This window comes from Typopeltis vanoorti, chromosome 1 (assembly GCF_054136105.1).
Source record: "Typopeltis vanoorti isolate ZY-2024b chromosome 1, IOZ_Tvanoo_1.0, whole genome shotgun sequence".
Lineage (NCBI taxonomy): Eukaryota > Metazoa > Arthropoda > Arachnida > Uropygi > Thelyphonidae > Typopeltis > Typopeltis vanoorti.
This window is the reverse complement of record NC_143549.1, coordinates 144234254-144252698: the sequence shown is the minus strand read 5'-3', so window position 1 is coordinate 144252698 and position 18445 is coordinate 144234254.

Below are 18445 nucleotides of genomic sequence, written 5' to 3'. Positions count from 1 at the left end.
AAGTAGTAAGAATACGCCATTCCCTCATGTTTTGTAAACTGGAGCAAAACGATCATACATTTTGAACCCAAACAATGGCATTATTCATTGTCAACAGCTGCGATTTTTACGATAATCTACTTTTTTCCCGCCTGAAATGCTTAAAATGCATTAAATCCTTTGTTCATATTTGACCCTGCTCCGTATAAATTACTAACGATTAGGTTAGAATTGTTAAGAACTGATATTGTGATTTATGTGGTTTATACAATTACAGGAATTTTTAGTTAGGTTTTGTCTAAATGATTAAAATTTAAACTTTTGAAAAATATAAAGTGCAGTGTAATCCTACAACATATATGACATTAAAGTAGACGTTGTTACTAAAGAAAGAAAGAAAAAAAAAATCATTGGAATTTTAAAAATGCTAACGGTGCTTTACCATTTACCGCTCTAGTTCTTTTGTACCCAATAAAAACTATTACTTGAGTTTACTTAAATAACAGTGTGTGTGTGTGTGTGCGTGCGTGCGTGCGACAGAGGGAGAGAGAAATTAGTAAAAATAAAGAAACACAAAAGACAGTAAAATATTTACCCAATGTTAAATTTTAAGTGATTTTAACATTACGTAAAGCTTGTTAGTGTGTATAACATTTATTTACATCACATAAAATTCGCCATTTGCAATATTTCTACGTTTTTATTACAACAAACTTGCTTTAAAAGAAAAACTAAATAAAGGCAAACAAAATTGGAAAGAACATGTAAACCGAATGGCCAACACCCAATATCCAAAACAATTAATAAAATATAAAAGCCAATCATGAAGAGAAGGCCGAGTAGACCTAAAAAAAAAAAGTATTAGATTAAAAAAAAGAGACCAGAACAGATAAGATCTATATCTGAATTTGAAAATGATGAAATTTTCTTAACTATTTCCATTTTTTTTTATGCGGCAAGACTGAAATCTGAAATCCACTTCAGCAAGCTTGAAAGACTGACCTTGCATTCAGTTTATTGTATTGTAAAAGTAAATCACGTATTGAAAATTTAAATTCAAAGAAACTGTCTAAACCTTTACTTTAGTTATGATCTTGAAAATCAGATTGTATGTATATCGAATATGGCAGTTATATGAATTAATTCAGTGAAATTTATGATTTAAGCAATAATAAATTTGACGGTATATGCACCAAACAAAGAATTTACTGGAACTAGAATTTCTACTGTAGTTACTTAGGCGTCTACATGCATTGACTTAACCATTGCTCAATCATTCATAACAAAATATAATGTTTAAGTTAAGGGATATTACATCCCATCCCTTAACTTAAACAAGTCATTTATGTCGCCGAATTGAAGCCTTTGGCTCTTCATATATCTAATAAAATATAATGTGATATTTTCTTCCCATTATCCATAAGTAACTTTTCTATAAAATAAAATATATTTAATTAATTTTTATATATATTTTTTTCAATTCGTTCATTTCATATATCGATTATTTACAAAATCATAAAACTTTTGCGTGATTCTCGCTTGAATATGAATTTCAAACTCGGTCATTGAATTTCAAAATACCGTGCTGAGTTCGTTTTTTCATTGTGTACTAACGGTCAAATTGATTCTTACTTGAACACATGTTTTGAAATTTTGTTTTGACAGGCCTGAAATACAAGATAACACTGATGGTAGACAAAACTGAAATTTCATGTGTAGAAATTGAAAAGAGATGTTCGATAAGGTTCATAAGTACAGTAAACTGACATCTGCAGAGAAGAAAATGCAGTCAAATTGTACGCGTGAAAAATCAGAAGCATATATTTTTGTAACAAAGTTATTTCAGAGTGGAATTTGTTGCATGAAGACATATGAAAATTAACTTATTATGGTAGGTTTGTTTGCATGTTTGTTCACTTGTTTGTTTAATAGCAGATCATAATAAGTGGTGCACTGTATAACCTGTATAACTGGTGGAATATTATTAACTGCACTGGTGTGAAATTGCATAATCAGAATTTTGCTGTTATAATATAATATAACAAATTGTTATTAAACTTCTTTATTCTGATTATCACTGTTATTTTATTTTAAACAATAATAATTTAACCTGACATTAATCGTTAAAATTTCTTACATTTACTTTGAAAACAATTCACCCGTTAACTATATTCATTCTCATCGTAAAAAAAATCGATGCTCGCTGTTATCAAATGCATTTTGGTGTTTCATTCCATCGATCGATGGATCCATCACACAGTTCCAGATTTGGCACCATTGGATTTCATCTGATTACAGTATTGCTGCAGTGAGTACCAGTCAGGCGATTCGAATCTAGTCTAGAGGCGTAACTGTGGTCCTGCGACAGTCAGAAACGAGACTGCCGTCTCGTTACTCTAAGAAGGCTTTTACAGACAAACAGAACTTCCTGTATGCAGCAATTGACCAAAGCATTTAACGAAAGCTGTTCTCGATCTATCTCACCAAACTATGCCCAAGGAATTGAAGAAGATGGTAGTGGCAGTCGCATGACTATACAGAAACCACTGTATTCTGCGAAGAACAAGAAAGTTCGTCTGTAATGGTAACAGGAACACTGTCATGACTAGACATTGGAAGACTGGAAAGTCATCTTCTCAAATCTGAGTGAGTTAAAGGACTATGTGGGGAACGCCTCGTATGTTGTATACGTAGATGCAATCCATCACCTTGTGGAATCTATGCCAAACCACATATATGTTGTAATTCGGACTAAAGGAGATCCGACACGGTATGAAATAAAAGTTTCTAATTCAGTAGCCGGTATGGGTAGTAGTTTCAGAGCCAATGTCGTTATCATTCGGTAACAGCATTGTAAGTTCTAATTTCCTAATGGCTATTTGAACATAATGTGCTTTCTTATGCACATTATGAAGATACTGAAAAAATAAAATTTTCTAAATGAAATTTCTCAAATTTAGTAGCTACAATATCACGTGCAGAAGCATTCAATAATATTGGGCTTGTAGGGAGAGAGAGAGAGAGAGAGAGAATACGATGAAGTATTATTATTATTATACATCAGAATATTGATTTTCGAATTTGCATGACGGATGGTATGCTATATGCAGAAGGCAATAATTTAAATAATTGACTGGTTAGATGGCAGCTCAACAAATGATCGCATATGGCCATCTGCTCATTTACGTCGAGCCATCATCTAGCCAATGAAATTGCTTCCGGATAACAATAACAGGATATCCATAACAGTAGCTAAGATCTTCACAAATATCTAGTTGACAGTTACTTGAGTGAGTTGACTGGAAACGTTTGTCTATATCAATGAATTACATTGATCTGACTAGTGTAGGTCTGATGACAAACTTAAAGGATACTTCTAGAAAAGAAATGTCACATTAATTTGAAACAACATGGCGGAAGCGTCATTTTGTTATAGTATTTTGTATTTCACTCATTTTGAATCAGTACATAACAAATTAACATATAATGCTAATAATACTGATATCTTATTCAAAACTATATTTCTAGCATTACGAAAATTATAACGTAATGTCATATATCTGTTTTGACATAGGAAAAAAAGCAATGTTTGTCGGCTTCGTTTAATTATTAACAATTTAGTCCTGTAAAACGTCTTGAATTTGAAGTAGATTAAAAATTTATTAGAGTAATTGAGAGGGGAGTGAAGAGCTGTCTTTATTCGTTCATTTTTTCCAGTAACATAAAATCTCTTCCCCCCACCCCCAAAAAAAATCAAAATTTCCAGTTATTCAATTCTGACTCCTGCACTTGTAGCGTTTCTCAAGTTCGTTCTTTCAATTGAAACGACTTATCTTTGCCCTTTGGTACTTATATTTTTCACTCTCATGTTTCCCTATAATCGAATTCCTCCTGCCTTCCATATTTCAATCTTCCTCTTCTATGTTTTCATCTCTCTCTCTCTCTCTCTCTCTCTCTCTCTCTCTCTCTCTCTCTTCAGCAATTGTTCTGTAACTCTTTCATAAAAAGATGAAAGTTTCATTTTCGTGAAATGAGTGCTGCTCCTCATAGTCACCTAGGAAACTTGGAGGTGTAATATATTCAAACTAAAATTCGAAACGTGATCAGCATCTTATATTATGCATTGGATAAGTGGTTAGTTCGTATTTCAGAGATAGAAGTTGAAGTGAATTGCAGTGATATAGTCTGATATCAATGTCTTAAGTATTTTGGGGTATTCTAAAAAAAAAAGGGAAAAGAACGAAAAAATAATATTAGCTCATAATACGGAGTAGTTCTCTAAAAAATAGACAAAAATGTAAGGAATTTATATTACCTTTCTTGTGTTGATATGTTAAAATAAATTTTCTCTTTTCAAGAGAACAGTAACTTTCTAGAAAGATACTACGAGCGTAAAAGATTCCAGCATTTTTAAACTTATTTTAAAGTTATAATAATCTCCTTTATTAAAGACAAAACTAATTATTATTATTTTATTATTATTATTATCCCACGGTATTATTACACCAGATCATAGAGGTCAAGTTCATAGAGGTCAAGTTCATATTTTATACAGCACCTTTTCTAGGTTGTTATAGAGTTCACATTTGGAAATATTCATACAGTTTAGCAAATGCATTGGTGATGCTTCTTCGATGTTACAGATTTCGCAGGTGGGGAAGACTTTTATGCCATTGTTAAACTTGATTGGTCTTGTGTGGCCGGTCTTGAGGCGAGAGATCATGGTAGTGGCACTGCGATTAAACTTGGAGTTGATGGTATGGATTTTCTGCTGAGTACCAGTTGTGAGTCATGTCCTGAAGAATTGTTCTTTTTATGTTTTCTTTTTGGGTGATTTTAAAAATATCGAAATCTGTGGTATCACTTGATGTTGCGGCCATTTTTGCTACTTCATCTGCAGTTTCGTTTCCCTGTAATCCCACATGGGATGGGATCCATTGGAAGATTATTTCGGAATCCTTATGTAGGTTGTTTATGTTTTTTGCTATGTCTCTAAGTATTTCTTGATGGCAAGTGCAGCAGTTCTTAATAGCTTGAAGGGCTGTTAAGGAATCTGTGAAAAATATAAACTCCTTCGGGTTTTGTTTGTCCAAATATTGTAGTGCTGTGTTAATGGCTATTAATTCTGCATGGTATGAGTTGCATCCAATGCTGTCAGTTGTTTTTAGTTCTATATTATGAGAGCCATAGATCAGTATGCCACTCCCAGAATTGCCATTTGGGTTTTTGGAGCCATCTGTGTAGATCTTTATTGAGTAAGGTCAATATTCCATTATTTTTGAAAGGGCTAATGATCTCAAGATTTCAGGGTTTTTCTAGGCTTTTTTTCCTCATGTTTCCCTATTTTAGAGTTGATAACTGTATTTTTCCTGCCTTGATTTGGAGGAAATGCTGGGTAGTCGGCTATTTATTTAGACAATCCAAGGGAATTTTATTTTCTATGATTTCATGTATTGTTGATTTTTTCTGTATTCTGTTTGTTGGTTTCCAGTTTTTAAAAAGTTCACTTGTTCTATGATGTGCAAGGTTGGCTCTTTTTTCTACAAATTTGGTAAGATTTTCTTGCCACCTAATTTTTAAATTAAGAAGGTTGGATTCGATTTTTCCAGGAGTTGTATTCCTTAGTCCACATATGATTTTAGCTGCATTGTTCTGAATTTTTATAAGTCTAAAAATTTGTCTAAACTGGTTTATGATGTTTGCATCCGGATTGGCGAAGCATATTCCTTTATTTGACGGATAATATAGGTATATGTGACTTTTAAGGTGTTAGCATCGGCTCCCCATTCTTTGCTTGAGATACTTTTCATGATATTTAGTCTTCTTTTTGCTCTGACTGTAACATTGTTGATATGTTTATTGAAGCTTAGCGATGGATCCAGAGTAACTCCAAGGTATTTGGGGTTTTCATTAAATGTAATTAGTTGATTGTTTAGCTTAATCTTTGGTTTCCACTTTCTGAGGTGGTTATTAATAGTAAAAACAAAGATTTGTGATTTAGTAGGGTTAATTTTGATTTTTTGGTTTTTACAGTATGTAGCTAAACTTTCAATGGCTTTGTTTAAGTGACCTTCTGCTGTTTCTAGGTTGTTGTGAGCTGAGATTAGGACCAAATCATCAGCAAACATAGCTATCTTTGTTTCTTTATTTATATTTTTTTATCTAAGTCATTTAAGTAGATGGAAAAAAGGAGAGGCTCAAAATGAGGAAGTCCCTGTCTTATTTTCACTTACTTGGAAAAGGTATTATTTATTCTAACTCGAATTGTTCTATTTCTTAGAAAGTCATACATCACAAAACTAATTATACATCTCGTAATTAAAAAAAAAAAAAAACAGCAGTAAAATAATCAATTTTAATAATTTCTTAAATATACTTTTCAATTGCCATCTGTTAATTCTTACATCGTGGTGTCTTGTCAAATACTATTTTCCAAAATGACAAAATTAAAATTTAAACCTTCTGAGAATTTTAATACATTAATCAAACATAAATTACAAACGCACACGACTTATTTATAAAAATTACAAAATACAACGCAGTTATGTTAATCATTAAATGATCTTAATTATTTCCTGTTAATATTAATTATTGAGTGAAGTAATTGCCGAGGCTATACGGACGTAATCTAACTAACGCTGTCAATATTTAGCAGAAATTTAAACCTAATAATTTCATCTATTATGTCATCAATAAAGTATGAAGAAATCCCCAATATATAAAATATCTAATATATATTACTGGCATAAAACTTTTTTGCTGAGAGAAACAAGACAGCATTGGTAATTTGAGTCAAGGCCTCGTTATCGCTTGAGGAATTTGACCACAATTAGAGATTACGTTAGAATCACTTGAGTCGGTTATACTTGCTCTTGCATTTTAGCCGTAGAATTGGCTAAGATTAATCAAAGTATAAAAATTATAAACGTATTTGTGTGTGTGTTTTATCACAAGCAATTTTTTTAAATAATTTCCATTATTATTTATTATTTATTTATTATTATTTCCATTAATCGATTACTGATCGTGTGTGACTGTAGTTACTGGATATTTCGCTTTTTTTTTTTTTAACAAATCACCTAAATAACTTTTTCCGTGTTCAAAACGCTTTCAAGTTTTAATTTGTAGATTAAAGTGAATGAATGTCAATTTTAACTATTACTACTACTACCATTATCATTATTACAAAATTCATTTTGTCATTGTGCAACATTACGCAGCTTTTCTTTTGAGCATTTTTTTTTTGGCATAGGGAGGAAGATATAATTTTGTTCTGCTTCAGTACAAATTTTAATAGTAATGCTAAATACTACATTTCATTAAAGTTTCAAGTCTCGGAGGAATTATTATCTGGAATCTGAAAATTTTCTATTATCATTCATACCTATTGGACCTAAATACACCACAATACACTGTATCTATTGTGGTGTATTTAGATTTAAATTTAATTGTTTATATATTTACGCTAAAAAAACTCCATCGAATGGTGGCATTTTATAAATCCAAAGAATCAAAAGTTAGAATGCACCACCAGTTATATACCAGTTACTGTTGACGAATATGATATGGCGGCGGTTGTCTATAGTACTCTCGCTCTCCTTGACGTCTTAAAATCGTTAATAGCCATAAAGTGAGCTACCGTTGAAGACCAAGGTTAAGACTGGTTGCTTACTGATTTCTAAAACTTAGAATTACAGTGCACAGTTCTGCTCTAAGTGTTAGCATTAAAATCTATGGCGATTCTGTTGTAAAAAAAAGGAATATATTATGTAGGTTAGATCATAAAAATGTTACTCTAGTATGTTTGCCTGAACTGAGAGTAAGTGATCCAAATAAAGTCTATAAAAAAAAAACGACAGAAATTCTGAATATATACATTCGTTTTAGTTACTAATTGAACATTTTGTTAATATATTGCCCAGGTTTGACAGCAGCTGTACAGTGTGTATTACATGGCTGTCACAAACTCATTTATATGATTGGTTTGTTAATAACTGAAAATTATCTGGTCGCGATGGAACCCATCTAAATAAGGATGGATCTATCCATTTGTGTAAGAGCGTAAAATCAATCAACGATTTTTATTTATTTTAAGATTAAAAACGAAAGAAAAGGACATTTATGGTCACGGAGATAAACACTATTCTAAACAACAACAGGAGAAGTATTCATATTAACGGAAAGAGAATATTGACATTTAAAGATTCAGTTTTTTCGAGTCCTTTGGGAGGAAATTCGAGGCGGTGTGTGTGTGTGTGTGTGTGTGTGTGTGTGTGTGTGTGTGTGTGTGTGTGTGTGTGTGTGTGTGTGTGTGTGTGTGTGTGTGTGTGTGTGTGTGTGTGTGTGTGTGTGTGTGTGTGTGTGTGTGTGTGTGTGTGTGTGTGTGTGTGTGAGATAAGCATTGCTCCTGTACAGTTGAAAAAGAAAGTGTGCTATCGTAGTGGTGGAAGTAGCGATAATATTACCTTTTGAGGAGACAAAGAAAAGTAAAGTATTTATAAAAGGGAAATTTTTGAAATGGGAGATAATTGACTGGAAGAATAAAACAATTGATAATGCAACTGGTAGCAAATTTTTGGGTAACTTCGTGATGTTTTTCTGAATCAATGTTTATGTGAGCCTACTAAATGGTTTGCTTTTTGATAAAAATAAGAGGAATTAGTGATGGATCATATTAATATTCCAGCTCCTTTAAGTCTTCGTGGTGAGAAGAAATTCAATGAGAAGTGTTAATTTTCTCCTTATTTAATGAAAGTGATAGTAAAGGACAAAGACTCCGTAGCTCAGTCTGTTTCAATAATGCTTTTCGGCCGGAAACACGTGGGTTCGAATCCCGTCTAAGACACGAAGAATCTTTATTGGGACTTTTCATTTGAAAGTGAGTTAGCCAATCTCCTTCGGTGGCGGAGGGTTTCTCTTTCTCTCTCTCTCTTTCTCTCTCTCTCTCTCTCTCTCTCTAGCTCTGGCTTTTCATCCAGTCAGGCAAACCGACCACGAGGACACACAATTTACCTATACGGTATACTTATAGTTGTTTTGAAATTCCAAGATATTTAGAAGGTCATGCTCGCTTAAGGGCCTATTAGAATCATTGATGAGAATGATAATGATGATAGTGAAGGATATCATGCCAAAATTCATATGTAAATTTATTCCGTGAAGGGAATTTTATAATAAATTTGGACCTGGCTGGATGAATAATCAAGTTATGAAAGAAATACGCTGCAGGGAAAAAAAACGAAAAAAGTAGAGATTAGATCCTAAAAGGGTATTGAAAGCATTGTTCTTAAAATAGCCAAGAAGAACATTCATCTTCACTATCTTGTCTATGTCTATCTAACTCGGCTAAACCACAGAAATCTAATATGCTGATAGTGCTAAGAATCCCCCTCTCCAAACACACACAATGCATGGAGTGCGCATTGCGGTGGCTGAACTTGAGGGAAGTCCGGTCGGTCTATTAAAACAAATCGTTTGTTTATACTTTCATAGTGGTGAGCAAATTAGTAGTCCTCAGCCAACAAATATTAAACCATCAGTCTGAAGGAAGTTAACTAACATAGACAGAGGTCGAGTGTGGGGTCTACACACTCTGTGGTAAAAGGTGATACTAGGGATAAATGAATTTCATATCGTAGTGTAATACCACAACTTTGCTTATTTGAAGCTTGAACTGGCCATAATCTATATTGAGACTCCTATGCGAAGACTAGGTTTATTTTTTTCTTCCAACATGCAATCTGAATAAAATTTTCAGATTTATGTGAGACATTATGGAGAACCTCACCACCGTATTATCGCTCACGACGCTTTCTGGCACTACCATTGCGTCAAATGAGGTAATTTTTTGTAATTAGCGTAACCATTTTATTTTTTATTTTTCTGTCTGTTTTAGGTCTTGTTTTAATAAATTATGTCTTATAAAAGACACCAGAAGCAAATATAAAACAAATCACGTGGTTGTCTCAGAAACGCGCCTCCTGTAAAAGGCCTAACTGTCGCAGAAGTGCGACTCCGGTAAAATAAGAGTTAGGTAAAGCACGAAAGCACAAGATTCAGCTGTAAGCCGAAAATTAAATTGTTCATATGATTTTGCCTGTAATATGTGTAACTGTGTTGATTGCCACCTAATATTCAACAAAATAATCTTTTTATTTCTGTATTTAACAGATCTCAAGAACCAAGATGAAACGTATTCAGTTAAGTGGTGCACAAAAGCGAAAACTATCAAAAAAAAGAAACAAGAGAAGACTTTGAAATTAGATTCCAAGACTGAAAAGGTGACTGATTTCTTCACACAAGTTCCACAACATTATATACCAATTCCTGATCAGAGCCAATCTCCGTCTCGTCAGAAGTGGACACAAATACCACTTTGATCACTTCAAAATCAAAATATGATGATGTTGGAATCATCAAGTTATCACAAGCAGGTTCATCTAGCACATGTCTCACTACTGACCTCACTTTGTCTGTAAATTCTCTTGATATCTCTACTGCAAATATTGATGCAAGTTGCTTTACAAAACATTCTGAGGCTGAAATAATTGCTGAAAATGAAAGTTTAGTGGGTGATGGTGGTGAAATGATTCAGTCTGCAAAAGATGAAGTAAATATAGCAAAAGATCCAGGGTCGTGGCTGCTGTAAAATACTGTTCCAGTAAGATACTGTTCGCAGAAACTTTTTGGGACAAAAACCAATGGCGAGGAATACAAGAGAGAGTGGCTATTGTATTCACCATCAACAGGATCAGTTTATTGTTTTGTTTGTAAACTGTTTGCTCCTAAAAATTTCTCACATTTTGTTACAAGAGAAGGGTTTAGTGACTGGCGAAATACTATGTAATTGATCAACATGAAAAAAGCACTACTCACTGAGACTCTATGCTAACATACTTAACTCGCAGACAAGGTGTAGGGTTGGGACAACAGTTAAAAAAACAAATTCAGGAAGAGTGTGATTACTGGGAACATGTCCTGAGGCGTGTCATAGCTGTTATTCGTACCTTAGCTGAACGTGGCTTGGCTTTTCGAGGAACAGAAGAAAGATTTGGATTATTGCAAAATGGGAACTTTTTAGGGCTGCTTGAGCTCATAAGTCAGTTTGATCCATTTTTAGCAGGTCACATTGCGAAATATGGAAATTGTGGCAAAGGAAATCCTTCTTATCTGTCCAAAGCCACATGTGAGGAACTCATTCAACTGATGGCTCAAAAGGTCCACGTGCTTATTGTTGATGAAGTAAAATCTTCTGGTTATTTTAGTTTGTCAGTTGATTTAACACCAGATCTGTCACATATCGACCAGTTAAGTGTTGTACTTAGGTACTTAAAAGATGGACAGCCTATTGAACGCTTTTTAGCCTTTCTGGAAATAAAAAGCCATACCAGTGAGGAAATGGCAAATCAGGTGTTGCAGTACTTACGTAAAGTTTGTCAGCTAAACTTTTCAAAATGTAGGTCCTATGACAACGTCAGTCATATCATATCAGTCTTATGACAACGCTGCTAACATGTCTAGGCGTTATAAGGGGATGCAGCAAAAAAATTTTAGAAAGAAACAAGTTTGCTATATATGTGCCCTGTGCAGCTCATTCACTAAATTCGGTAGGCCGAAGTGCTGTTGGCTGCTGTCAAGAGGCGGTTAATTTCTTCTCTACAGTGCGGTTGCTCTATACCTTTTTTTTCAGCCTCAACCAGTCGGTGGATAATTCTTAAAGGTTGTATTGGAAATAAAAATGTCTTAAAATCCCTCTCTGATACCAGACGAGAGGCACATGCTATGGCAACAGCAGCAATTTTGAAATCTTTCCTTCAAATTTTAGAAGCGTTAGACTGTATAGCTGAAGACTAGTCACAAAAGGGAGACACTAGAAGAGAAGCAGATAATATTGCAAATAAGATGCAAGAGTTGGAATTCGTTTTTATGTTGAATTTTTGGGATGAGATTTTGCAAAAGTTTCATAGAGTAAGCCAAGCTCTACAGAATGAGGATGTCAACTTAAAAAACATGTGCAGATCTGTATGGATCATTAGCTGACCAATTGTGCACTTCACGAAATGAATTTGAAAGATATGAAGCAGCTACAAAGGAAATGCTACCAGATGTTGGTTACAAGGCAGCTCATACTCCAAAAGTATCAGAAAGAAGGTACCCAATGACGGAGATGCTCCAGAAGTATACCTGAATGCCAGAGATAAATTTTGTATCACCACCTTTTACACAATTGTTGACAAACTTGAAACTGAGATGAGAAGAGGAAAGATATACAAAGAAATATCAGAGAGATTTTCTTTTCTAAGTGATGTGCCACATAATGCTACTTCAGTGACTTCATCATCTACTGAAATGTAAAGGTATTCTCAGTGTTGTCAAAAGCTGATTGATGTTTACCCAGAGGACTTGAACACTAATTTCTCAGCTGAGCTTCAGCAGTTTCACTCATTATGTGCGCCATAAGTTCAGTCCAACAAAAAATGTAAAAACAAGATTCAGTCATGCTGAACTTTATAAAATAATTGTAGAAGACATTGCCTTTCGTATATTTTTAACATCAATGATCACAAATTGCTCAGCTGAGCGTTCATTTTCTCAGTTGAAGTATATTAAAAATCCCATCAGAACAACTATGCAACAAAGCAGGTTGAATGCCTTATCTCTACTAAGTATAGAAACAGATGTGTTACGTAAGATTAATTTTGAGGATCTGATCAAAGACTTTGCAAAAAAAAATAGGAGAAAACTTTTCAAATCTAAATAAAATTGAAGTATACAAAAATAAACATTATTTTCCATCTTACTATAAGTTTTGTTTCATTTTGAAAAATAAAAATTTATTTATGGTTTATTATTGTTTATATTTCGAATTACATATATATGGGGCACCAAAATCTTTTAAGTGCTTAGGGCCTCTATGGGTCTTAATCCGGCCCTGTTAAGAGGGACCTCCCAGGAATTCAAGGACTCATCAAGGAAGGTCACATATCCCACCCCCCACCAACTGTCATACCTTTTATTGAATTCATTCACGAGGCCTGCACTCACAGTCTCCAAAGACAATCCATTCCAATCACGTACTCACCTATGAAAGAATAATCTAGCTCTCATCCCCTTGTTGATCGGCATTCATTCTCCACTTCCAATGATGCCCTCTCGTTCTCTCCCCATTCTCCATAAAATGAAAAATTCAATCTGCCGGTATCCAGTATGACCATTTCAGAAGTTTATGTTTCAATCATAATCACCTCTCTTTCTCCTGTTTGCTAGTGTCTGCAGCCCACAAACTCTCAGTCGGGTCATAATTCTTTGTATCTCTCCACTCCATCAGTATCACAGCAGAAATTCCATATATATATATGTGAGAATTCTCATTCTCTCTCTCTCTCTCTCTGATTTATTTAGCTAAAATCTCTGTATTTCCTTCTATCAAATTCATTAATGTCTTTATCACTTTTCTAAGGACACTTATCATTCTGAACTAAGATTTCTTTGTCTTAAATGTTAACTTTCTCAAGTCCAACTTTCCATATTGGGAAGTCAACTTCCTTGAAGATTTTAATGCTCATAACTCCAACTCCAACTGGTTTTTCTTTTCTTTACGAATTACACAATATTCAGCAGATAAAGACGTCGAATATTTGTTATCACCAATGATGATCTTACGCAAATTATTCACACGCCTATCAGAACATCACGTAATGGTATCAACTCTCAAAATACCCTTGAAATGTTCTTATCCTGCTTAAGTATGCGCTGAGTATTGTTTGTTTTCTAAGCGGAGACCATAATCTAGCGTTGATTTATTCTTCCAAGGAGACAACTCACCTGGAGACACGTGAATGCGAGAAGCTCACCGAGTTTCTCGCATTCACGTGTTCTCCAGGAATAAAACTCTTATGTGAGACAATCCTCGAAAATTCTATGCATTTCCTTGTTTTTCGTTCTTCACATTCAAACATTTTCAGATAAATCAATTAATTAATTCTTATGGGCACAGAAACATCATTCGATTTTGACTATTGCACTTTAAATTTTTGTAACTTCAAAATTATATCGTTATCTGAGGGCTGAAAAAGAGAAGAATCAGGCATATCGCAATTGGCTTTCATCGAAAGCTCCATCTTTCATTCTTTCGTTCATACTAAATTGAAATAATTGTATTTAAATTATCAACACATGCGACAGTGATTCTGAAAGGATCAAAAGAAGCAAACCAGCATAACGTCTATAGAGTAATCTTTGCGGTCTCTTTTCAAAATTATTGGGTTATTAGGTGAATTCAATTTTATCCAAATTTATTTCCACCCCTTTTCTACTCGAATGGTTCTTTTCCCATGAAAACCATTAGAGTACAAAAAGAACCGTTTGAATGCATATCCATGTAAAAAAACCAATCTCTTGACCTCTTACTTTTCCCCCAGTGTTTATAAGGATGATCTTGTTAAACGCCATTTGAAACACCCAATATTCAATGCCACACTTATTTTTTTCTACAGAAAGAGACAGAAAAGGCTTATCAAAACTGAATATCAAAATGTCAGATAGCAATTACACTTATCCAATTGTTCTAAAGATTTGTGCTCCGGAGTATATTAACTCTTTTTTTTTTTGTATCTATTATTATATTTTATCCCTCAGCTTGAAAACAAGCCAAAGAAGAACAACAAATATTTATCATTACATTACTATCCAACTTTTATCACTTCGATTCTTTATAAAGTGATAGAGAAAATGAATACTCAACTTCTACTCTACTTGAAAACCTCACAACCAATAAACGATCAACATGAATTATTCCACTGTCGATCAATAGCGCATCTTCTTGCTTATATGACTTAGTTTTAAGCAAATGCCATGGAAGTATTCAGGAAGTCTGAAGTGATGGCTCTTGATATTTCCACCAGATATGAAGTATATATATATATATATACTGTATATATGAAGATTTTATTGAAGTTTATAACTTAGTTTGAAGCATTTAGAAGAAAAGACGATTATGTCTATATAATAAGACAACATAAAGTAGTGATGACTAGGGTTAAAACAAGTATACAAAGTTCATTTTTATTAGTTTATTTTAATTTTATTTTAAGTTTTAATTTAATTTTTTTTATTTTAATAGTTTTGAAAATATGTGCAATGGTCTTATGGCCTTATTCAAACGGGTTACAGAAGCAAGGATTAGTTCAAAAAGAATTAGTTGTCATGGCTGGAGAAAGTTAATTAAATTTAAATTTTATGTATAATGATTTTTAATTTAGCACTATTGAACATGTCACCGTTTTTGTTATAAGTTGGGGAAAAAATGAAATATATACTTTTATTATTATTATTATTATTAGAAATCTAATAGTGGTTACCTGAATCGTTGCGGTTAACAATCTACAGCACGTTTGATGGTATTTAATGAATAATGATGGTAGTAGTAGTAGTAGTAGTAGTAGTAAATTGACATTCATTCACTTTAATCTACAAATTAAAACTTAAAAGCGTTTTGAACACGGAAAAAGTTATTTAGGTGACTTTTTTAAAAAAAGCGAAATATCCATTAACTACAGTCACACACGATCAGCAATCGATTAATGGAAATAATAATAAATAAATAAATAAATAATAAATAATAATGGAAATTATTTAAAGAAATTGCTTGTGATAAAACACACACACAGACACACACATATACGTTTATATTTTTTATACTTAGATTAATCTTAGCCAATTCTACGGCTAAAATGCAAGAGCAAGTATAACCGACTCAAGTGATTCTAACGTAATCTCTAATTGTGGTCAAATTCCTCAAGCGATAACGAGGCCTTGACTCAAATTACCCATGCTGTCTTGTTTCTCTCAGCAAAAACGTTTTATGCCAGTAATATATATTAGATATTTTATATATTGGGGATTTCTTCATACTTTATTCATGATGTAATAGATTAAATTATTAGGTTTAAATTTCTGCTAAATATTGACAGCGTTAGTTAGATTACGTCCGTATAGCCTCGGCAAACTTCACTCAATAATTAATATTAAAGGGAAGTAATTAATATCATTTAATGATTAACATAATTGCGTTGTATTTTGTAATTTTTATAAATAAGTTGTGTGCGTTTGTAATTTATGTTTGATTAATGTATTAAAATTCTCAGAATGTTTAAATTTTAATTTTATCATATTGGAAAATAGTATTTGACAAGACACCACGATGTAAGAATTAACAGATGGCAACTGAAAAGTATACTTAAGAAATTATTAAAATTGATTATTTTGCGACTGTTTTTTTTTTTAATTACTAGATGTATAATTAGTTTTGTCTTTAATAAAGGAGATTATTATAACTTTAAAATAAGTTTAAAAGCTGCTGGAAACTTTTACGCTCGCAGCATCTTTCTAGAAAGTTACTGTTCTCTTGAGGAGAGAAAATTTATTTTAACATATCAACAGAAGAAAGGAAATATAAATTCCTTACATTTTTGTCTATTTTTTATTCTAAAAGAACTACTCCGTATTATGAGCTAATATTACTTTTTCGTTCTTTTCTCTTTTTTTAGAATACCCCAAAACACTTAAGACATTGATACCAGACTATATCACTGCAATTCACTTCAACTTCTATCTCTGAAATACGAACTAACCACTTATCCAATGCATAATATAAGATGCTGATCATGTTTCGAATTTTAGTTTGAATATATTACACCTCCAAGTTTCCTAGGTGTCTATGAGGAGCAGCACTCATTTCACGAAAATAAAACTTTCATCTTTTTATATGAGAGAATTGCAGAACAATTGCTGAGAGAGAGAGAGAGAGAGAGAGAGAGAGAGAGAGAGAGGGAGAGAGAGAGAGAGAGAGAGCTGAAAACATAGAAGAGGAAGATTGAAATATGGAAGGCAGGAGGAATGCGATTATAAGGAAACATGAGAGTGAAAAATATAAGTAACAAGGACAAAGATGAGTCGTTTAAGTTGAAAGAACGACTTGAGAAACGCTGAAAGTGTAGCAAAAAAGGAATGGAATAGGATGTTGCAAGTGATAATGACTTAATATCTAAACATACGTAAAAGGTTGGAGTCAGAATTGAATAACTGAAAATTTTTAATAATTTTTTTTGGTGGGAAGAGGTTTTATGTTACTGGAATAAATTAACGAATAAAGACAGCTCTTCACTCCCATCTCAATTCATCTAATGAGTTTTTAATCTACTTCAAATTCAAGACGTTTTATAGACTAATCTGTTAATCATTAACAGATTAGTTCACATTCACATTACTTTGGAAGCCGTATGGTTACTTTTATATGGAATCGGAAGTCTGTTATGAAGAAGAAGAATCCTAGCTCCGTTTTCAGGCAGAATTAGTAGAACAAACCACAAACGTCCACGTTGGAATGAAATTAGAAGCTCATTGCGCTGAAAAACACATGTACTAATCATTCAGCTAACGAAGGTGGCATAAATACAATCCTCCCCTAATAAACTACTTACTGTTTAAACTTACTCTAAACTAAACATTTGGTGCTTTCAACAAAGTAAAACAGTTTCTGTAACAAAATACGAAATCAATCAAAAATTATTGAACCTGGAGTTTTTGCTTCCTCTTACCATGATACCTAAGATGACCATGTTCTTCTTCTTCTTCTTCTGCAGCTTGTCCCACTTAAGTAGGGTCGCTGTTTCTAATGAGTCTCCTTCACATCCAAAGACTGTAACCACATCCCAGTTCTTCATCCTCAAGTCCTCCTCCACCAGCTCCCTCCATCTCTTCTTTGGCCGCCTGCGCTTCCTCCTCCCCTGCACATCCATCTGCATGACCTTTCTTCCCACATACTCTTCCTCCCTCCTCATCACATGACCAAACCATTTTAACCTTGACTCCCGTATCTTAGCTCCTAAGTTCGTAACTTTCACCGTTCCCCCTACATTTCTCAGACGATCCATTCTGGTCGCACCTCATGTCCACCTAAGCATTCTTATCTCCGCTACCTCCATCCTGCTGATGTTTATTTTTCCTCATGGCCACAGTTTCCATAGCATACGTCATAGCTGGTCTCACTACTATCCTATAGATTTCTCCTTTTAGAATAATCGGCACCCTCTTATCGAATAGCACTACAGCCACCTCTCTCCAGTTCTTCCATCCTGCTTGTATCTTGCATCCCACTTCATTCTCAGTCACTCCATCCTCTTCCACTGTTGAACCTAAGTATCTAAAGTCCCTGACCTTCCTGATGACATTTCCTTCCAGCTCCGGATCTGTCTCCTTGCTGCCATCCACTTTGCAACACATATACTCTGTCTTACTTCTGTGCAGTCTCATACATCTCTCTTCCAGTACATTCCTCCATCTTTCCAGTTTCCTGAAGCTGCCACTTCAGGCCAAAGATGACCATGTGTCTCAATTTTTAAGCTTGTGTCCCCTTTTCTTAAAAAAGCTGGTGGGACCAAAATGTTCTGATTTTGAGAAATTGTCC